The sequence below is a fragment of the Pteropus medius genome, unplaced genomic scaffold (genome assembly GCF_902729225.1).
Source record: "Pteropus medius unplaced genomic scaffold, Ma_sr-lr_union100, whole genome shotgun sequence".
NCBI lineage: Eukaryota > Metazoa > Chordata > Mammalia > Chiroptera > Pteropodidae > Pteropus > Pteropus medius.
In genome coordinates, this window is record NW_024344240.1 from 24,867,588 (window position 1) to 24,891,169 (window position 23,582).

The 23,582-nt window shown below is 44.3% G+C and overlaps 1 protein-coding gene and 1 pseudogene across 3 annotated transcripts in view; one reads left to right on the plus strand and one right to left on the minus strand.

Annotated features, from left to right (window-relative positions):
* CACNA1C (calcium voltage-gated channel subunit alpha1 C) overlaps nt 1-23,582 on the plus strand; it is a 611,706-nt gene that overhangs the window by 230,768 nt on the left and 357,356 nt on the right. The window lies entirely within an intron of this gene.
* LOC120607615 (uncharacterized) lies at nt 12,780-12,898 on the minus strand (annotated as a pseudogene).

A 23,582-nucleotide genomic window follows, 5' to 3' on the forward strand; every position in this document is an offset into this window, starting at 1 on the left:
GACAGGGGGTGTTGAGAAGGTATAAGCCCCTGAAGAAATTGCAGATCCTTTCCTCTTTTAAGTCATGCAAGCAATGGCAGCAACAAGGAACACTGTAGGAAGATCTCCTAGTGCCAGGTTTCTCTGAACACATGAAATCACCTCCATTCTTACATATTTGTTCCCATGCTGTCATTCTTCTGTCCCCATGAGCAGAGCCATAAAGCTATAAGAGTAATGCCAGCTCAGGTGAGCAAGTGTCCAGAGGAGGCAATGCCCTGTTTCCTTCTCCTCTCTGTAGAGGTACAGAGAGCAGAATTCCTTTCAGGCCACTAAGCATTCTCAAAGGGCTCAGCATGTCCAGACCTCCCAGTGAATGAGCCCTCTCTGCACCATACAAGCACATATGTTCGTGTTAGAACAGCTAATTACTTTTAAATTTAAAGGATGTTCTTTGCATCCAAACACTGAACTAAGGTGAGGTTTGCTTCATGTCAACAGCTGGGCACAAAGAAGAGAATAGGAGAAACCAGGTATGTGGATGAGAGAAGCAGCTGTACCTGCGAGCTTTACATTTTCACAAAGCTTTCATCTTGAATATAACATTAACTTCTTACCTAGTTGAACATGGCTCTAAGTAGCTAGATGGCAGCTATGCAAGTGTGTTTTCAGGATGATATCTGTTGGGTGTCAGCGCTGTCCTGAGCTCTCAGAGAACCACAGCAGGACAGAGACTCCTTGGCAGAGGCTGAGGAAGGCATTTGAACATCCCTTTCCCTGAGCTCCCATCCTACACACAGATGCACACCGCTGGGGTAGTTCTTTACTCAGTCTGGCTCTTTTTGTCACCACCCTTAGCCCGTTCTGTACCTAGTACCTTCACCTGGGCACATGGGATTTAAAAGCTGGGAGAAACTCTGAGATCACTTAATTCAACCCCCTCATTTCACTCAGCAGGAATCCAAGAGTCAGTGAGGCTCAGAGACTTGTCCCTAGTCATAAAGTCAAATTCATGGCAGAGCCTCAAGTGGAGGCCAACTCTCTCCACCCCCAATCTGGGGCTCCTCCCCTGTGTGACAACATATTTGTCTTTTCTTGGACGTTCTCCCTATCTTCATGCTTTCCTTTCACCTGTGCATATTTGTAGAGATTCAGAAACCACTCAGGCTGGTCTGTCTCTTCTCCATCACCCCAAAATAGTTTGCTAGTGAGCCTGAGTTGTGATATAATGTTAATAACAGCAGACACCTTTCTAGTGCTTACTATGTGCCAAGCACTGTTTTAAGGATATCACTTATTTTAACTTAGGTTAAGGAACTTTCCAGAAGTTACATAGATAGCTATGGGTAGTGGTGCCAGGATATGGGTAGTCTTGTAGTAGATCCCATGTTTTTAACCATACCTATCTTACCTGTGGAAGGTGACAGGCAGCTAAGATGCGAAGAAACTTTGGAACCTTCCAGAAGCTATGGTTTGGCTGTGCAGACGTTTCTCAAACTCTGGTTCATGGTGGGAAGCATGGAATGAGCAGACACAACACCTTCAGCCTGTGTACTCTGCGGTCTGACACACTCTAGGGCTGAATGCAAGGCAGCAGGCAACCTTCAAGGAAAGAGTGGTGCGTGGCACTGATGGCCCTAATCACATCTGCTGACTTGTCCTGAGATTCTGCCAGAGAGATCATGCAAACTAGAGGGACCTGGAGACTGCTCAAAAATAGCTAGTTTGATTCCTAGGACTTAAGTTGTCATAAAGTTAAGTCCTGTAGTCTTTTGTCCCATAGAGTATAAAATTAAAGGAAAAACCTAAAAATAATTCCTCCTCTGCCTTTCCCCACCTCTAAATCCTCAGAATGTCAATCTTTTCCCAAAACCCACACTCAAACACTTCTGAAACTATACCTCTGTGTTTCACAGTTAATCTTCTAAAGAATGTTGGATAAATTTTACTTGTAAAAAAGGGTCTGTCAGTCAAAAAAAGTTTGAGACTTAATGGCTTAAAAACATGCTAAACAAAATGATTTGCCACCAGATTTATCAGGGGTCTTTGGAATGCAAATATGCTTTGGAGGAAGAGCTAATACACACACATCTTACATGCAGTGAAGAAGTGTTTCCAAGGCCTGTTTGTCTGGGAATTGCTCATGTAATGGCAGTGATAGGAAACAAAATAGCGGCCATTTGCTCTCGGGGGAATTAGGCTATTAGGGCCTCCACATCCCAGTGACTACACTTGAGGGAGCTGGACCTTTCCCAGACCACCACCTACTACCCAGAGCTCACGCTTAGCCACCTGTGGGGCACCTGGCTGAAACAGTGAGACATCCTCCCGTAAGCCAGCTTTTCACACATGTTCTTGGTCTTGCTGATGGCTTCTCTTTTATCTAGTCCTGGGGTGGAGCCTGGGGATGTGCAAAGCTGCAAGTCTGACCTGAACTTTAGTTAGAGTGCAAGGCCCAGAGGATTCAGAGCTGTGTTCTGGGTTTTCCAGGATCCTGCTGAAGAGCTCCCAGGGCTGCTGCAGGTGGTGCTCACCACTGCACTTTAATCTGTTTTCTGTGTCCAGGTACTGGGTCAGTTTCTTCTGCGAAAACAATTCCATTGCCAAAATAAAATCTGAAGCTGACACCCTTATTTAATAGTTGAGACAAATTGAGCATCAGGGACCTGTGCAGGATCACATGAATCCTTGGAGGCAACAGAGCCAGGACTAGAACCCAGCTTCCCATTTCCCAAGGTTCGTGGGTCTTCCCTCTATGTGGCGCTGCCTCTTGGCAAACTCGTGGGGGCAGAGGTGCAAGGCCTTAAACTGTGGTTTTCAAATTTTGCTGTGTAGCACAACCACCCAGGGCACATTTTAAAGATTAAAGCGCCATCCATCTTGAAGGACCAGGACCATGCAAGACACGCTCAGCGCTGTTGCCTGGGAAAGATGCTTCATTTTCTGAAGCTCTGGATGGAGGGTTATTTCTGCACTGCTGATCCTAGAGCCCTGAGAGTCTTTGCCTGTTCTTGATGCCTTTGAATTTGCACCATCTCTTGACAGGGCAGGAGGTGCAATTTCTCTGGGTTAAGCCCACATATCTAACTAACTGGCCACACCTTGAATTCCCAAAGACCAATACAACTGCCTCCTGTTGAAAACTAAAAGCGAGGGTAGAAACAGAAATTCCTGGAACCACAGAGGCTACACCAGGTGGGCTTATTTAAAGGGAAGATCTCTGGCTGTCTCCAGAGATTATGATTCAGGAGGTTGGGGGTACAGGCCAGGAATCTGCATTTTTAATACCACACCCTCTTCCCACCCCCACCCTATATAGTTTTGATGCAGTTCATCCTTGGACTACACTTGATGAAATGCTGACATACATAATAAAGACCCAAAATTCCTTAATTACAGGAATCATTCAAATACCCACATGCTAGGATATGAGGAACTCCGGTCCATGATGGTCCAAGTGGACTAGAGAAAGAAGCAAGGTGTTTTAATTTAATGTGGGCAACATGTAACAGTGATGTCATTTTGATGATCATTTTAAAAAGTATTTATTGAGCATCGCTTTGTAGGTACTGTTGCAAGCACTACACTGCACCAGTGATCTATACAGATGTGATTCCTGCCTTCTGGCAACTTGCAGTCCTGGAATGAGGAGATGAGGAAGTGAGGCAGCACTCCAGTGGAATGCTAGATAATAACACAGTACATGGGACAATTGAGGTCTCGGAGTTTCCAGGAGGGAGCATCTGGATGCACCTAGTGCCACCTTCAGTCAGATGCATTGGTTTGGGAACCCAGGAGAGCTACGTGGTCCCCAGAGCCACTTGGCTCCCTGGATGCCTTCTCTCCCCGTCACTCCATGTAGGGAGCATTTAGTGTGCAAAGTTCTTTATGAATCTTATCTCATTTAACCCTTTAACAACCCCATCAGAGGAGTTTAGTATTATTTCTACTTTCCACATAAGGGAACAGAGGCTCAGAGAGGCTAAATAAGTTAACCCAACTCAGGGCCTCAATCCAGGTCAGTTTGACTCCACGGCCCATTTTTATTCCCTTTGGTTCCTACAACTGGAAGGATGGGGCAACATCCTGTCTCCTGCCTCCCAGTTAGAAAGAATGTGAGACTGTAGAATTCTTGAAGTGTATCACCAAGAAATATAACATGGCTTTTGAATGAGTGGGAGGCAAAAAATGACATTGACAAATAATAGGATTTACATGAAGTTTTGATTTGTTTAGAGAGATACTGTAAACCCTTTACCATTGTTGACTCATTTGGAAATTTGACTTCCAAAGGAGAAAATGCAAAGTAGTTTTCATAACCCAGCCCTCCTTTCTCAGATCTGAAGAGGGAAATAATATGGTAGGTGACTGAAAGTCTAGAGTGGCTTATATTAATCCTGCCTAAAGGCAGAGGGACAGACTAGGTGAAATTTGCATGGGCCTTCTAGTCACAGGATTCTTTCATTCAGCGAGTTCCAACTCTCAGTGCATAAGGGGTGCCAAGAACCCAGTGTGTTTTGGAGATACCATGCAACCAACTTGTAATGTTCCCAAGTACAACATCAGAAAAACCAACTGTTGCCTCCAAACACCCTTCTTAATGCAGATGGAGTTTCCTGTGAATCCTGGAAAGAGGCCCTTGGGTGGGAAGTGGAAAAAGGAAGACAACCCCAAATTTTAGCAGATCCCAGGGCTGGTATCTGTACCAACATGAAATAATTTCTAGAAATCGAATCCTGGCTATTGGTGTGACATCTTTTCCCAGGCTCTCGTCCTAGGCTTTCTTTCATGTTGATGGCAGCAGACAGTGGGGGTTTCCTCTCTCTGCTCAGAATCTAAAGGACATCACTCTTAACTCTGGAACTAGCCTGTTTCTTTCCTTATGTCAGCAGCTTAGGGAAAAGCCATTGTCACCTCATCTCTCTCTTGAAGCATATCTAACTTTTCCAAATAGCAAACTCTGTCTCTTTTAGCAAATGACTTCCAGATGTGAGAAGCAGCGGCCAGTGGAATTTTATTGCCCCCAAACTGTGGTTCTGGGCCACATATTTCTGACTTGAAGGTAATTTGGAATGTAAACATTGCAAGGCATGTACTGGAATTAATTAAAGCCACCCTGTGTTCTCCAAGGCCTACAAGCCTGCAATTAACTGTTTACATTAACACCAAGCCAGGCAGATCAACTGGAGTGTGCATAAATCCTTGATTATCACTTTCCCCCTTTACCTTCAGAAAAAAAGTGAAATTAGACCCAAGCTGACCCGTTTCCCTCGGGGTGGTCAGTCCCAACATAAGAAAAGGTTTCTTAAGCCATCCTCTCTACCAAAGCAGACAGAAGACAGACTATGCATGGGTATTACATGTTCACCTGGAATTAATGACAAATTAATGACAGGCATGAACCTCTTAACTGCTGTATAGACATCAGAAACTTGTTTAACTAGGAATGCAAGTATGCACATAGGAAGGGAAGGTCGTGTCCATGGTAGGCCTGCATAGAAAGCCATGGCATCTAGTATGTGACTGATAAAACTAGAAACCACTTTTGGCAATAATTTTTTAGCTTCATGATGGCCTTGAAAAGTATGATGAAAGTTCTGTGGATGAATAGTGGTGATGGTGCATAACAATATGAATGTAAATAAAAAGGCAGTGTGATTAGGCTGTAAAGGCTCTTTGAGATTATGTAAACTACAAGAGTCCCTAGAATATTCCCCACTCCCTTCCCCCCAGGTAATATAAGAGGGTGGAGCTGTGGCTCCCTGGGAGCAGTTCCACACAGAGCCAGCGTGTCTCAAAGTCATATATGGAAAATACCAGGAATCCAGGCCCCTGGGTCAAGCCAATCCCTCACATCTTCTCCATATCTTGAGTGGCGACTCATGACAAGGAGCATTAAGAAAAGCTGAATGAGCGATTACCTGCATTCATTATATACTATAGCCATTAGAAGAGATTCTGGAGGTCATCTAGGTTAGCCCAACTCCTAAAAGAGGAAAGGACTTAGAAATTTTGCAAGGTGGTGGGGCAGGTATGTGGGTGTGGGGGCATGCACTAGCTATTCTACTGTCCCAATACTCTAATTATTGCAAATTCCTCCTTACATTAAAAAAAAAAATTCCTGTAACCTATTTATTGGTCCTCATTCTTCTCTCTCATGTTACACAGAAAAAGTGCCAATTCCTCTTGCAATAGTATTTTTAGAATTTGAAAATGAATTTGAACTTCCTGTTCCTATCTAAACTTCCTCTGATTGTCCTTAGTCCCTTCAAATTCTCCTCATATGACGGCTTCTAGACCTGTCACTGTCCTGGGCAACTTCCTTTAGTCTCACAGTAATTGTTCAGAGTGATGCCCAGAACTAAACACAATACTAACAATGGTCTGCTCAGAGAGAGGGTCTATGAATTTTAGTATCTGTTCTGTTTGATTGCCATACGTTCAACACTATAGCTCAATGTTATTTTTTAACTATCATATGATATTCTTGCTTTAAAAAAAAGCTTATGGTTGTATACACACACACACACACACACACACACACGTATACATATACATATAGATAGCTGTTGAGCAAGGGCTCCTCAATCTTGAAGAGTCAGGTAAATTTATTTAACCTAAACTCAGAAATTTACCATAAACCTTATTATAATTCATTATGCTGAATCAGTCCATTTAATATTGAGATACAGAATTCCAATTTTCTGACCCACTCTCTTTCCTTATCTTCAAATGTCTCTACATCTTCGTCTGAGTTATAACTCTGTATATCACAGTTTGATAGAAATGTACAAGATTGGGCGAGGGAGCACAGAAACCACCTTTTTAGCTTGCAGCAAGCCATTTATCAAAGTTTCGTGGGTGTGATGAAGCAGCTCTGAATCCACTTAACTACCATCACCCAGCTCATGGTCTACACTCTGTTCCAGGGATTGATGGGGCCTCTGCTCAATGGTGGGTTAAATGCATCGCTCACTGTCTCAGCAGGGCAGGCTGAAAGGGGTGCATGGTCCTTGACATGTGGGTGGTGGATGTCCGGTACACTCCAGTACATTCTGTGGAGTGAGTTACTCAGTGAAGATACTGGCCATCCCAAACCTCTTTCTAGGTCATAATTCAGACTTTATTCCACCCACCACCCCAAAAGACTTTCTTTCTTCAAAACTGCTCACAAAGTAAAGTGGTAAAGTGGGGGCTCTGAGTTTAATTTCTCCTGGTGCCCTCTGGTAGGAACCAACCTCAGATGTCTTTGGAAAGAGAAATAACTGATATTAAGGGCCTAGAAAGTCTCCAAGAGAAAAAAGATCATCCATATAATCAATGAGGACAAACTAAATGACAGTTTGGGACAACATTTGGTTGGTTCATTTAGAACATTGAGTCAGAGTGGATTTTCCTGACTAAAGAGAAGTGGAGGCCTTGCCCTCCGATGAGAAATGTGCGTACTCACTCCCTCCCTTAGGAGATGAGTCTGTCAGCTAAGAGCTAAGAGGACCCAGGAGGGCTCTTCCTGGTAGAGTGGCATTAGCAGGTTGGTCAAAACTAAATCAGGCAGAGAGCTAAGGAAACCAGACTTTCAGCTCAAAAAGCTTTTATTGCCCTTTATCTATTGACACTTTTTCAATTAAGGAGCCTCCCCTGAGATGATCTATAGCCTCACTGTCTGAGCAGGAAATAATTACCATCAAAGCAACTCCATCACATGCCATGCATCTCATGGTCAGGGAGGCTAAGGAGAAAATCATCCTCCCACTTGCGGCAGCTCTATGGGCACAGGACGCCAGCTTTGGATGCCATCATTCTTTCCGGAGGGCTCGGCCCCTTACTCTGTTACCCTATCCTTTCTTCTCTGTCCTCACCCTTCTTGGTTTCTTTGGGGCTGGTGGCCATATTTTTGCACCCTGTCACTGTTAGGAAATTTAACCGTGTTAACTGCTTTCTCTAAAGAGCCCACAATCTCTCTAGGCTTGGAGCCCCACTTTCTTTCTTTCTTGGAACTAGCAGAGTTGTTCATATGTTCATTCTAGGAACGTGATCCAACAGGAGTTACCTACCGCAGGATCAAATTTTTATCTTACTGAGTATTTTTTGGAGTTCAAAATTCCCCATGTCCATGATCTGATATTTTAAAATAAATACTTCAAATGTAAATTTTATTGAACTATAATGTATATATGGCAAAATGCAAAACTTGTAAGTATGCAGTATAGCTTGATGAGTTTTCACTGAATAAACACCACTGGTTAGGCAGTGCCCAGATCAAGAAACAGAACCATATTTGTATCCCTGTGTCCCCTTCTAGTCACTACCCCCATCTCCTATAACCACTATTCTGACTTCTAACTGTATAGATCAGTTTTGCCCTTTTTTTGTACTTTATATAAATGGAATCATACAGTAAGTATTTTTTGGTCGAACTTTCTTCATTTTAAATTATTTTTGTGAGATTCATTCATGCTTTAGCCTGTAGTTGTTTGTTCATAGTTGTTGCTGTATAGTATTCCATCATGTGAATAGACCACAATGTTTTTATCTGTTCTATGATGGATATTTAGTTGGTCTTTTAAAATAGTAAACATATGCATGTACTTCAGTTGAGTGTAATTCCTGAGAGTAAATACTGAGTCATCAAGTATGTGTGTGTTTAGTTTTATTATTGCCAGTTTTGCAACATGGTTGTACCACTATGAATTTTTTCCAAGGTAGAAAAACATAAAAACAATTCTCTGTCCTGCTCCCCAACCACATCCCGCTTTTACAAAAGGAAACACAGGGGTGTGACTTATCCAAAGTCAAAAAGGTCAGATCATTTCACCCCTTACCTGATAACCTTTCCATTAGCCTATAAAGGACTCTTCCTTTTGATGAATATGAGGAGAAAGGACACATCCTTCTTATCACCTTCAAACTTTTTTCAGCCCATTCTTTTGCATTGATAATTTTTCACAAAGTGCATTATTGGGATGCCAGATGTTTAAACAGATGAACAGGAGTGGTCATCTTTTCCTTATTTATCTGGGGGATTTGGGCAAGCATGGATCCCTGCCCCTCCTTGACAGATATCATCTGCAACTGTCTGCTTTCCTTTTGTGCCAATAATTGGGGAACAAGAGAGAAATGAGTGTTTACTTAAGATTGAATTTATGACAAGAGACCAGCCTTCACCAGCTAGACTGATGAATGCCCAGGCGAGCATGCCACAGACTTGTGGTTTTTCCTTCCAGCTTCCCACCTTTCATGATGTGTTGTCAATGTGTTTGACTTACGAGGGGAAAGAATGGACTCTAGCAGTCCTTTATGACACTGGCAGTTTTCAATAAGGAAAGAAATGAAGGCAGACCTTCATGCTCCTGTGCCTAGCATGGAGCCGCAGGTGTACTTCAGTCATCTCCCAACCTCCTGAGAAGGGCTTGTGAAGAAGGCCGTGAAAGGGAAGAAAAAAAATCTATTAAGCAAAGATTAGGTTCTGGGCATTATTTCAGGCATGTGGATACAGTTGACTGAGCAAATAAATGAATAAATGATTAGTTTTAAAACACAATTAAAAGAGTGTTTGCTCACTTCTCCATAACAGAAATCATCTGAGATTTTACTTAGATCTGAGATTTTACTTAGATCTAGGGGTAAGAGTGCTCTAAGAATACATGTCCTTTTTGGCCAAAGTCCCTTAATGTTCCCTAGCCCTAGAAATCTGTTCTCATCAGGCAAAAGGACAATAGCAACAACAGAAAGAACAGTGTTACAGTTCTTTGTATAAAAGATTCTCCTGGCCTCTCTGAACCAGTTCTGAAGATGAGAATAATCACAAGCTGTTGACAGAGGATAGAGCCTTTGTGGATAGAGAGCAGGTGACTAGGGGCCTGTGCTCCAACTGAGGAGGCCGCCAGCTCCACTGAGAGAACTGGGTCTGGGCCTGTTCAACTTCCACTAACCTGGGGCAGGCCCCCCAAACTGGTCACATCCAGAAAGATGCCAGGTCAGAGCAGTTAAGAGCAATGGGCTCTGGTGTCAAATCCCAGCTTTGCCACGTCTTAGCTGTATGACCTTGAGAAAGTGCCTGTGTTCCTCTGAGACCTCAGTTTACTCATCTGTGAAACGGAGGCAATCATACCTATGCCATCAGATTGTTGTTAAGGATTAAATCTGTCAGTGATATAATGGGCAGGGAGTGTGGTAAGCATTCAGAAATGTCACTATTATTGTTGTAGGAGAAAACATCTGTCAGGTACCTACTACAGGACATGCTTTGGGTATCTGCTTCATATTCAAGCCAAGACAGTGCTGACACAGTGCTCAGTTAGGACTGGTCATGGTGAGGAAAGCCCTGGTTGTCCACTATGATGTGCCAGGTTTGGGCTGAGGCATGGCTGGAGTAGCATCTATATGGTCAGATCCCAAGACCCCCAGGCCAAGAAGAGACATCCCAAACTACTTGTTGATGCCTAAATGCCATCAACTCATTAGTTCACCAACAAAAAAATGACCAAGTATCCACTAAGTCAAGGCTGTGCTGGCAACCTGTGTGACTGTGCATGTATGCAGGCTATCAAGAGAGCTGGATTGCCAGTGGAGAGAAATGCATACACACATAAAATGATGACCAGTGATTCAGGGAAGAAAGTGGCCACCACCTACTGAATGTCAGTGAATTTTGAGAGTTAACTGAGATTATATATGCCAAGCGCCTGAAACATGAAAGGAAATCATTTCCTCATACCCACTAGGGTGACTATCAAAACAAATACAAAACAAAACAGAAATAGAAAATAAGAAGTTTTGGTGAGGATGTGGAGAAATTGGAACTCTGTGTACTGTTGATGGGAATGTAAAATGGTGCAGCCCCTATAGAAAACAGTATGGCAGTTCCTCAAAAATTTAAAATAGAACTGCCATATGATCTAGCAATTCTACTTCTGGGTATATATCCAAAAGAATTGAAAATATCCAAAGAGATATTTTTACATCCATATTCATAGAAGCATTATTCACAATAGCCAAAAGGTGGAAGCAACCAAAGTGTCCACCAGTGAATGAATGGATGAACAAAATGTAGTCTATTCATACAATGGAATATAATTTAGCATTAAAACGGAAGGAAATTCTGACATGATACAACGTGGATGTACCATGAGGACATTATGCTAAATGAACTAAGCCAGTCACAAAAAGACAAATACTATATGATTTCACTTATATGAGGCATCTGGAGTGGTTCAGGTCACAGAGACAGAAAGTACAAGGGTGGTTGCCAGGGGCTTGGAGGGAAGGAAAAGAGGGGAGCTACTATTTAATGGGCACAGAGTTCGTTTTGCAAAATTAAAAGAGTCTAGAGATTGACTGCACAACAATGTGAATGTACTTAAATGCCACCGAACTGTACACTCAAAATGATTAAGATGGTAAACTTTTTATTTATGTGTATTTTACCACAATTTAAAAAAATTTAAAAGGAACTCAAAAATAAATATTTGCTGTATCTGAATCTAGCTTGGAGTGTATGCTCACCATAGGCCAGGAAAGTCGAGAGGGGAGGGTCTTGCTGGTGATTAGATTTAGGGACAGAGGAGAGAGGCAGGTTCTGGAGGGAACGGCTGCTACTCCTCAGGTCCCTTGCTCTCTGAGTCTAGGTGGAGAGGAGATTTCAGGAGAGCAGAGAGAAAAACATGATCGCCTTTCATTTCATAATTAAACTGAAACCAGCCCTGGGAGAGGTGATAACTCAGCGATTTGAACTCATTCTAAGAAATAAATAATTGACTTCACAGTGTAATTAGCAGGGAGAAGCTCAGGAAGGCTGAGGCTTGAGGAAATGTGCCATCTACACAAGCTATAGAGGCAGAAAGTAGATAGCAATGGGGTTGGGGGGTCTCAAAATACATTTGAAAGATTGCTTGGAGTTGGGAGTGATGCTGGTGGCTAGAAGTGGCTTGGTTATAAATGACGCATGGTCAGGAAAGTACACAGTTATTCTAGCCTAACTGACCTTCTCCAACAGATATATAAGGTGTTTAAAGAGTTATCCTTAGGCCCCTCAGTTGAGTCTTTCTCCTTTCAAAGCTGGAACCCTACAATCAGAAAAGGTTTTGTTAGAACTGTGAAGTGTAATTACAGACCTGACAGGTTGCTGAAAGTCAGAGGAGACATCTTACTCTGCAGAAGCTTAAACAATGATTTCCAGCCAGGTGACAATGGATAATTCTCTTAACCATGTAAGCTGGCCCGGTTGAGCCACAACTCAGCACTAAATCCTTAGGCAAAATCACTTTCAATGGCAAGCAGCTTCCTTCCAGGATGAAGATGGAGGGCAGGCAGCTCCAATGACATTGGGATAAATCAGTCTTTATTCTCAGGGTTGTAGCACAAGCCAAAGAGAGGCACCATCCGTCTGTCCTTCTGCCAATCAGCCCACATTCTTCAAGTGCTTTTTCCGTGACAGGCCCTGTGGACACTGGCCACACAGTCTGTAGGAACATGGCTACTACCTTCAGGGGGCTCATAGTCTGGAGAAGTCTTTGCCGAGGGTCCAGAAAAGAGAGGAATCAAGATGGCTGTTTGGACGTAAGTGGGGACACGTGGCTTAGCTTACAGATTCCCATGGCAGGTGGGCATTCATGCAGCCATATCTAGAACAGTGCCTGGCAGGAGGTACATGCCAAAAGAAAGAGAGGTGGAGAGAAAAGGAGAAGGAAGCAGGGAGGGAGGGAAGAAGAGAGGGAGACAGGCTAGCCTACTTCTCTAAGTCCTCTTAGGAGCAAGGACTGAGAAATTCTTTTTTTTTTTTTTCTTTTTTCTTTTTTAATTGCCTATAGCACCTGGTATTCCTAGGTGGTCTCCCATCCAAGTACTAACCAGGCCCAACCACGCTTAGCTTCCAAGATCAGAAGAGATCGGGCACATTCAGGGTGGCATGGCTGTAGACAAGCAATTCAGAATTGAGCTTCTTTTCTAACAGTGGTGATGTCTTCCAGAGGACTAATTCTAAATCTCCAGAGGTGTGCTTATAAGTCTTTTATACCAGCTCTTTCCTGGGAACTGGCTTCACAAGCCCTTTCCTTGAGAAAAGAAGTATACTTACCCTGTGGTGTATCATCAGCTCTGTAACCTGTCCTGGTTAAGCAGGGTCCCTGTGGATCACTGGAGCCTCATGGGCTCCCTCCTCTCGCCACAGCAGCCATGAACTATGCAGGAGTGGATCACAATCCCACTGGCAGTCTAGGAAGCTGATAGCCCTCTTCCTCGGCCCCAGACTCCTGACACCCCTCATGCCTTGTACTCTCTTGATTCTTGGGGAGAGGGCCTGGCAGAGCTTGTTGGCTAGACTCCAGGGTCCTGTACTTGGCAGAGAGGTGAGCCTCAGGTGTGGGGGCACAGCTGCTGCCCATTTCTCAGGGTCTCAACATGGACCCGCACACCCCTCCAAAAGCAGGCGTCCCCTTCTACTCATCAGACGCTCTTCAGACATTTTCTTTACTCTTTGGTTTGCTCTTGCTATGAATTTTAACCTGACCTGACACATCTATAAATGTTGGGGGCTCGCAGTGCAGTGCTCTGGGCTGGGTTGAGCATTCCTTGAGAAGGATGGCAGGGAAGGGTGCTCGGTGGGAAGGGGCCAGACCCTGAGATAATTCAGCTGGGCACCCCTTACACGGGAGTGTCCGTCAGACATTTCAGTTCCATGTGTTTGTGTCCTTTGGACATTCAGGAAGAATACAACTGCTTCCCAGGGCTGAGGAAGCCCCGGGAGCTATTCTGGTCTTGGCACGTTCCCGTCCCCTAAAGTGCCAGTCCCCTCGGCATTTTGCTGCAGGATGGTCTCCTGACTCTGTTATCGCATATTTCCTTTCCCTTCTCAGACAACAGCCAGTCCCCTTTCACTCCCACCCCTCTGGGGATTCTACTTTTAACTGGCCCAATGCTCAAGCCACTGGGTGTGTCCCCTGCCTGAGGACAAGCCACATTGTTACTGACCTCTGGGCCCCTGGCTCCAAACTGAGCAGAAAAATCGGATTTCCAGGGGTTAGTCAGTGCCTGCACTCAAGTCTTGGACTCCGGGTCCTGTGAGATCCAACCTCCCTCTTCCCTGCCCTTCAGCCTTGACCTTATTCCAGGCAGCCAGGGCAGCCTGCGGCTACACCCTCTGTGGCTGTGTTGGCCTTGCTTTCATTTATTTACCATGCATTTGTTAAATATATATTTCTTCGTAAAAAAGAAAAGAAACACCATATCCTATTGCATCAGGCACTGTGTATGCACTCAGATGAGGAAATATACACAAAGCATTAAATGGCAATTATTGTAATTAGTGGAGTTTACACGTGATCACCCTTGGGCCCCACTCTTCCAGTTACCGTGCCTGTGGCATTCATGGATACTGTAAGGGACATAGAGGAGAGAAACAGGGTTCTGGTTCCCTGGGCTTTTTTCTCTCCCGGGGGTGGGGGTGTTCTGATCTCTCCCTCTCTCTGGGTTACCATCACTTCCCTCTGAGGCTGCCATTTTCTGTGACCCACCCTCCAGACACAGCTCCCCTCGAGAGAAATATTGTAATAAATAAGCACGTCTCTGAGGTTTGCAGCCTCAGTCAGGCATTTAGACGAAGACAGTGAGGGGCAGGTGCAGAAGACAAGAAGAACGATGTCCCCACTTTGCTTGCAGACCTTAGTTCTTCCGCACCTTCATGCTCTCCCCTCCCCCACCAGTGACTCAGGGACAGTTACAGGTCCTGGGTGAGTCAGATCTGCTAGATTCCCCTACAACCCTTGGATCAGAGGAAGGGCTTCAGTGGTAGCAGCAGCTGTTTAAGGCTACAGAGGACTGAGGCTGCAGCCCCTAATCACATATTTACAGTTGCTGCATTGTTGAAAATTAAAGATGTGTGAAGCACAGCCTCATCCTCCAGCCAACAGAGGCCTGTCCACTTGGGCTCAGCTGTCACCAGCTGCCCTGGCTGCTGGCTACAGCCCCATTGACTCATCAAATCTTTCCACCTTTCCAGAAGGACCTCCTTCTAGCTTCCAGAGGTGTAATGGGGGAAGGAGCTGGTGCCTGTACTAACCTTGGCCACTCCTTTGTCCCCTGGATATGACAGGACAGATCCTGCCTTCTATCCCCCAGCTAAGGCAATATATCTGTGGAATTTTATTACTAGCAAATTACATTAATCTGAGTCAGGCCCTTAGGTTCCTCATCTGTAAAATGGGGACTTATACCCATCTCATAAGACAAATGAGATGATTAAATGCCATACTGCTTAGCCTTGTGTTAATGTTAACTAATTAGTTAATTAATTCTGGTGATTCAATAAATATAGAGCACCTGCTGGGTATCAGACATGAACTACTCTAGGTTCTAGGGATAAAGCAGTAAGACAGAGCTTACATTTGGTGGTATGTGTGAGTTTGGCAGGCGGTAGAGGGAATAATTAAGCAAGTAAGTAATAAACAAGGTTATTTCAGATAGTGATATGTGTTATAAAGAAAGTAAAATAATATGGAATGGGAGCTGAGGGCTTTTTGAGAAGGTAACATTTGCGTCTGGACCTGAATGAAGAAAAAGAACCAGCTGTGTCGTGACATGGAGGAACAGTATTCTTGGTAGAAGGAACAGCTAACTTAAAGGCCCTGAGGAAAGAATTAACAAAGTCAGATTATGTCGTGATAGTAACTGGTTCCCGCCTCAAAGGAATAGTGCTGATCAAGTTTGCATTAAATCCTGCGGTGATGTGCGCAGGTGCATTTAGAGAATCTTCCACCTGCGAGTGACCGGCTATGTGTTCCAGGTTGGTGTCTCAGATTGGCCAGAGCTGTATTAAGAAATCTATTTAATCTGTACTTTTGGTTAATTGAGTGGCCTTACACTTGTATGTGCATATTGTTGACCTTTACAAGTTATTTTCCATGCAAATGTACCTTTTGGGGGGATGAAAAAAGAGCAGTGCATGAGAACCTGGTAAGGTCACGCTTGCTCATGAGGTGAAGCCTAGGTGAATCTCAAGTGGTTCTGGAGCCACCCCAGATTAAGATGTCTATTTTTAATTAAAGTAGTAACAGTTTTTTTAAACACAGGAGCTGGAGAACTGACCAGGAGGCAGGAAGGAGGCCACCAAGTTAAGTCCAGGGATTGTGTATTCCCACCACTGTGAGGAGCCCCTGTGGCCCCTGACAGTCATGAAACCTCTTGTGCACATGGAGCTGTACAGTCTTGAATCACCTCCACCTGCACCATGTCATCTGAGCTCAGAACAAGTCTGTGAGAGGCAAGAGAGGGCTCATCATCTTCATTCAAAGATGAGAAAAGGGAGACTTGATACCTTCGTTGGCTGTCCAAGGTAGAGAGGGGACCCACATTCAGGAATTCCTCTCTTCCCGCTCCCTTCCTTCCTTCTTGTCATCCAGACCACTATCTGGAGCACATGCTTACCATGCAGTATTGCATAGCAGTTAGGAGTGTGGCGTTGGTGCCAGCCAGCTAGCCTGGGCTCAGACCTCAGCCCTATCATTTAGCCAGTTGTATGAGTGTCTGTCTTCTGAAGTAATTGTGAAAGTGAGTGGATTCAAATAAAATACTTAGAGCAGTGCTTGGCGCATAGCAAGTGCTCAGTAAACGTTACCTGCTTGTATCATTATGTGCCAGGCTTCCCCTTCCACTGCACCATGCTGTCCATCATGAGATGGTCTGTTTGAAGGTCCTCACCACGTTACCCCAACTTTGGTCCAACTCTTTCTTTTCTTGATTCTCTCCACTTATCTACCTGTCTCTGTTGCTGTCTTCAAGTCCTCTGCTTTTATCCACCCCGCTTCCTCTCCTCTTCTCTGCACATATGCAAAAGACAGTCAGACATTTACAGCTGCAGCTCTTTTTCGAGCAGACCTTGCTCCGTCTTTCTCAGTCTGGTAAATAACTACTCTAAATAAATTTGAAGTTTAGAAGTTGTTCTTTAAGCTCATGATCCAGAAAATTAAAAAACACCTGAGCAGCCTTCTTTGGCAGCCAAGTTGTTGGGCTCCGCTCTCCCAGGAGAGAATGAAACCCGGGCCAGGTAGGTTTCTGCTCACCACTTTCAGCTTCCTCTTGGCAAAGACTCTGGAGAGGAGTCCAGGCTTCGCTTTATACAAGAGGAAAGAAACGACAGACTCTGGAGGACAGTGGAGCAGGGAGTAACTGGGCGCCATGGGCAGATGGAGAGTGGGCCATTCAGAACAGGATCTCATTGAAACCATGCTGGAGGAAGGATCCCAGGCTGGCCACAGTCATACCCATCCAACCCTCCCATGCGCGCCCTGCCCTCCCCCTACAATTCTGCATGTGCTGAACATTCTGCCCTGAACCTATCCCTCTCCAATTCTCTATAGACCAGACTCTGCTAAGTGATAATCAGCTCACCTCACAAGATACTATCTAGTGACTTGTCATGCTTCCCTTTCCTAGGTTGTATCTTAGCAACAGGGACTTTGGGGAAACTGCGATGACTTGAGGCACTCTAACAGAGGTCGGAGGTCATGGAGGGTATTGTAGTGAGTCAGGGTGGGAAGTCAGTTTTGGTAAGTTTCTGGAGGCCCCCTTAGACTATCTCTCGGGGCCAGGGGACGGGGTGGGGGACCTTCTGTCTCGATTTGGGACCAGAACCTCCCCCTGTTTTCAGGAGAGACAGATGGATGAGGGGATGGAGTGGGATAGTGGTGGTAAGGGAAGGGCGTTGAGCAAATGAAATCTGAGGCCTTCCGCCCATCCCCATTGTGGTCACCCTTTCCATTTCTTTGGTGAGTCTGGGTTGTGCAGTCAGTCTGGACATCTCCATTTGAGAACAAGCCAGTTGGTGCTCTGTGTAACCCAAATGTCCCAAGAATTGTCATTCCTCTCCTTCAAGTCTAAAATTACGAAATGCAAGTCCCAGTTCTGATGCTTAAAAGTGACTGTAGCCTCAGTTTCCCTCAGCAGAGCAGCTGATGGGGCTGTCACTCCAGGACCCCCATGTACCTTGCATAAGATGTGAAAACACCTCACAGGACAGTGGGCACCTAGAGGAGACTGACGAGTGTTTATTTCTTTATTCATTTTGCTTTTTGGAGGTTTTTTCATGTTTCATGTTTTTATCTGTCTGGGCCGTGAAGGCAACAGCTGTTACCTTACTGCTCACCAGCCCTATTCCACGGCATCTGAGCATGTACCTGGATGACATGCTGGATTTGCCCCCATTTTGCCCCAGACAGTTTCATGAGTTCATGAGGAGCACCTCCCACCATCCTGCCACTCAGAGCCACTCAGGCCCTGCCCACCAAGGAAAGAATGCTCCCTGCAGCCTGCACCTGTTGGAGAAGGAGCGTTGCCAGGATCCCAATGCTTTCAGCTGCTTTTCTGCTCTGCTTTCCTGTTTGAAGTAGGAAATAGGGCAGACTTGTGTTAGACTCCAGAGGTCATTAAAAATATGAAAAGGAAATAAACAGGCCTCCATAAATCAGCTCCTTGATGGGCCTGCCTGGCAGGGTGCTAGAGAAGGTGGTGGCATTGGGCCTGGGGAGCCAAATTGGATCTCTGCTTGGTCTGTCCGTCTTTGTCCTAAGCTCTATTCAATGAACCCGGTGAAGAAAAGCTGTGAGCACCCATAAACTTCCAGGTAATACACTGGGCACTCTTGTATTAGCTATTTACTCTTCACCACAGCCTGTGAGGAGGGAACTATCATCTCCATTTTTACAGATGAGAAAACTGAGGCCTCAGAGATGTTAAAAGACAGACCCAGGGTCACACAGATTGAAACTTGGGTCTGTTTCCAAAGCTCCCCTGGGTGCAGACTCTTTCCCTAGAGCTCTGTCGTCTGAGAGCTGAGAGCCAGTCTGCAGTGCCCTGAGGCAAGGAAGTGTACCCCCTGCTCCAGCTCCCCTCTCTCCTCCTCTCCTTGCCACCTGGTGTCCAGAGGCACCCACCCTCACCATACAGCTCTTCCTAAGCAATTGCTACCCACCACTAATGCTGTCTAGTCTCCAGTCCTGTTTTCCCTAAGCTCCTCTCACATTGGAATTTATCCACTAAACTCCCTGGTACTGTAGAGTATTTGGTCACAAAATGGCAGATTAGTTCAGAAATAGGGTACTTTTAGGCAATATTTGTTTCAACAGAGTACTCTTAGAGACAATTCCTACAAGTAACTCTCTAATGGTCGAAATATTTTTTCTTTTTTTGGCTCATGGTATATGGTTTATTGGGAGGACAATAGGCTTAGAGTCAGATAGATACAAAATCCCAATCCTCTCTAGTTGTGTGAACTTGGGTGAATTACAAACTCTCCGGGCTCCCGCTGTATTATTTGTAACACAGGGATTAAGTGAAATTATGCACATAAAGCACACAGCACAGAATCTGGCACCCAGAGAGACCCTCAGTAGACATAAAAGTTTCACTTTTATCCCTTCTGAGGCCAAGCAGGTTTTTTCCTGCTTTCCTGCAAGTCATATAATAGCTGCCAACTTTACTTATGCATACTCTGGCCATGTGCGGGTTATGGCATTGCCCTCAAGCTCCTACACAGGATCACTCAGGCCACTGGTTCTATGGATGGCAGGAGGTTTTCTCTAGGCTAGGGAGGAAGAAGGGGACTGAAGTATGACTTTCTTCAGACCACCACACTTGCCCCCACTGAATCTACTACTGGCTTTTCCCAAGGGGTCTTCCCCATATTCACAACAGACACCCAGCTTGCTTGCACCCTCTGCTGGTCATTGTCAGGGAAGGCCACGTAAGGGCACCCAGAGGCTCTGGGGGCAGTGAGCAGGGAGTCAGGCTTCACCCACATTTCGGGAGGAATGTTTTTATTCTTTATTATTAATTTTTTAAGAAGAGGGAAGGACTAAAAAAAGGCAAGGAGAAAGAAAAAGAAAAAGAAGGATAATGGAGGGAGGAGGAGAAGGGAAGTGGGGGGATTAGTTAAGGTAATATGGGGTGTATGATCTGGCCTTCCTTCAGAGGGAACACTGATCTCATGTTCATTAAATATCACCTGGAAATCTTGTTAAAACTGCAATTAAAAAAATTAATGCATATTCTAGGACTTTAATCTGATTAAATAAGTCTGGACTAGGGCCCAGGGATCTGCATTTTGATAAACTCTAGCACTTTTGATGCAGATGTTTGGAGACCATACTTTGAGAAACATCGAACCTTCAGCCGGGCCACTGAGATGCTGGTTTCTCAAAACAAAACAAAAAACAAACCCCTTTCCCTAGAAAAGGCAAGTTCTTGGTCTCACTGCAGTTTGCCTGGACAACTCAGTAGATGGGCCTCCCCACTGCCCTTAGACCACAGGAACTATTTTCCACGAATTAATCAGCCATGACCCCTACCACTTAGCTCTCCTCATGCCATGTCTCCCTCTGCAACTCTCAATGTTGTTCTTGGCCTTGAGGGCCCAGCCCATATTTCAGCCACTTCTCAAGGCCTGTTTACATGAATCAGCCCACTGGATTTACTGCCTAAAACACAGCTCAGTGTGATACTTCATTGTTCTCTTCTTGTTTCATGTCGCTCATGGCTAGAAGGTACCTGAGAGGTGATCTAGTCTAATTGTCCTTAAGCAAGAGTGTGCATCAACAACTTTTCAGGAAACTTTCTAAAAATATATAAGGCCAAGCTCCAGAAGGCTCATGATTTGGTGAACATTCCATAGTGCTATGGCAGATCCATTAGTTAACCTCTAGTATTTATTCTTGCCTTCTTCTTTGTCCCTTCCTCCACCCTCTGCCAGGAATGTGGATGTGATGGCTGGAGCTCCAGCTGCCATATTGGACCATGAATAGGAAACACACACCCTGGAGATGATAGAATAGTGAAATGGAAGAATCTGGTGTCTATAAACTGTGTAGACTACTTACCTCCAGTAAGAAAGTAAGAAAGATGAAAAAACTTCAATTTTGTTTAATTAACCAAAAAGGACACCCAGACCTACCCCGTGAGACTGAGATCCTGGATGCTGAATGCCTGTTTCTCTTTTTCAGTAGCATTATAAATTCTTTTCAGTAGTAACCACTGTGCTTATACTTCCTTTGCAATCTCACAAAGTGAAACACACTGCCAGGCACATATAATTAACTAGCAAACACTTGGTTGATTGAGCAGTTGATTGATTAGGTTGACTATCATCCTGTTTCTGCACAAAGAAGGTGAATTACATTGTTGGAGTCAGAAGTTCTGAGACTTAGTTTTGATTTTATCAGTAGCTAGCTCTGTGGAGCTAACTGACGTCCTCTGTAGAGGGACAGTTTTTAACTAGAAGACCTCCGCACTCTACCCATTTCTAACATACCATGAGGATGACCTTAGTTCTATGAGGTTATTTGTGTGGTGTGAACCTAATTGGTCAGCTCATCTTGTGGCACTGCTGATTGGAGCATGACTAGGAAAGAATTGGGGGACAATGCAACAGTTTAATTGGAAGAAATTTGGTGAACTTGGAGGGTTGCTTTGTCAAAAGCAAGATGAAATTTCAGTTGTGTCATTATACATATTCATAAAGGAAGATGGAGTCAGAAGAAATAATCAACAAGACTAGACCTGGTGACATGAAAATTCTGGGAAGTTAGGTTATACCTGAAAACTGGCACCTTAGTGGAAAATCCATAAATGATTCCTCTCACCTTACCTTCCTTCTTTACCTGTGGCCTGTCATTCTGAATATCTAATTCAAAAGATGAGATTATGTAGTTAGTCTTTAGGAAAACATGTCTTCCACATGCCCTAGGTAGGGGACCAGTTCTTTGCAAAGGGGAATTTTGACAGAACCTCAGCCAAAACAGAAATCTTGTTAGATCCACTGAAGAGGCAAAGCTGCATGCTTCTTTTCTCTCCATGCATTGAGAGTGGGAAGGATGCTTACTGTGATACCTGTTGCCCCTCAAATGATCCCTGAACTTTGAAGGTTCAGTCAAGCAGCATAGATCTCTCAAGGTGATCTTCCCAGTTCTTGTTCTTGGTACCTGCGCAGCAGAACATACCTGTGGATATTCAACTCCCAGAATTGAACAGTGTCCGCCCAATGGGGCTTTGCGCCTAGGTCTAGTATACATTCTCAGGATGTTATTATAGCAGTAAAGTCATCATGATTCTAGCATTTTTACCCCTTCTTTTCTTTTACTTTCTCCAAAGTTGTCACTTCGTTCTGCCCCCCAGAATGAGTGTTGAAATGAGCTGAAGGTAGAGATGGATGGGATAGTCAAACTGAGTTCCAAATGCCGCCCAGGTTGTCAGATGCCTGCTCTTGTTCATTTGACCCAGAAAAGGCATTAGGAACCCAAATGCATGGTGATGGGTTAGCACTCTTCAGACCAATGTGAGCTGCGTAAATATGAAGAACATAGATGGGCTTGACGGATACATTTCACAGAAGTTGGAAACTGAGTGAATGAACACCACATAGTCTATTCTCAGGCCACTTATTTTCCATCCTGGTGCCATTAGACAGCAATGACTAGATGGGGGTTTTATTGTGTCAGCCCAATTAGAAAGCCATTTTTAGTTATTGTTAGTGGATCCCCTTTATTGTGTCATTGATCAACTGCAGTATATACTTTGACAGTGTAGGTAGACAAAGACGCTCAATGCAGCCTCCACAGAATGACTAAAGAGCGGTGTCTCATGTGGGACCAAGTGGAATCTGTTTATATATAAGTCAAGTGAAAATAAGTCTTGCTTATCACCCCTGTTCTATTTTTACCTCTGATTGATTTTTTTGGAAGCAACAACAGTATGGGTGTTAACAAAGTTTTCTGTGAGCACCCCCTAGTTTTGTGACAGAAAACTAAAGACAGCACCTGATAGTGATGTTGGTGTGTAATGGCTTCTGGGTCCCTTTGGCCACCGAATGAATGTGTAAACACCACAGTCCCTGGTAGGTGCTGCTGTTCTAATGAATTTTAGTCTCCACCCATTTTCTCTACCAGAATCGTGTCCTTTTCCTGTGCGTAATTTCACAGTGGTTTTGATTAGTGGCATAATAGCGCCAACATTTTCTATTGTTTAATTATTATAATTTTTCAAGCACGTGGAACTCTGTAGTATATTAGCCAGAATCAGGTGCTCTGTCTTGGTATTATAATGGCTATCTGCCATACTCAAGCCAAGTATGGAAAATTGCTCATAAGGAAGGGCTCACTGCATCTGCAGTCATGCTGTACCTACTGGTGTGAGCCACCCATCAAGGCGGTGAGTCACCCGTGTGCCCGCCCTCATGAAGAGACACAGTGCTTTCAGGCCTGGTATCAAGTAAATGGTCCTCTTCTGCATGTGCCACACAATCTACCCTAACTTCTCACCTTGGACTCTTTGATTATACAAAAAAAAAAAGTCTGGTTTTAGCATATTGACAAAAGGAAAATGTTTTTGTTCACTAACTGTGGATGCTTTGTGGTTGTGTGAAAATGGGGACATGGTGAGAAATTTTAAGCAGGGAACGATATAGTCCATATGTACTTTATGACGTTTGCTTTGAAGAACAGAATTAGAGAGGGGCAAGATCTAAGACAAAAAAAAGTATCAGTTGATTGGGTGGCTATGACTTTACTGCCATGGTCTTTGTAGTGAATAAAAATTCCCCCACAAATCCTATAGGAAATTGC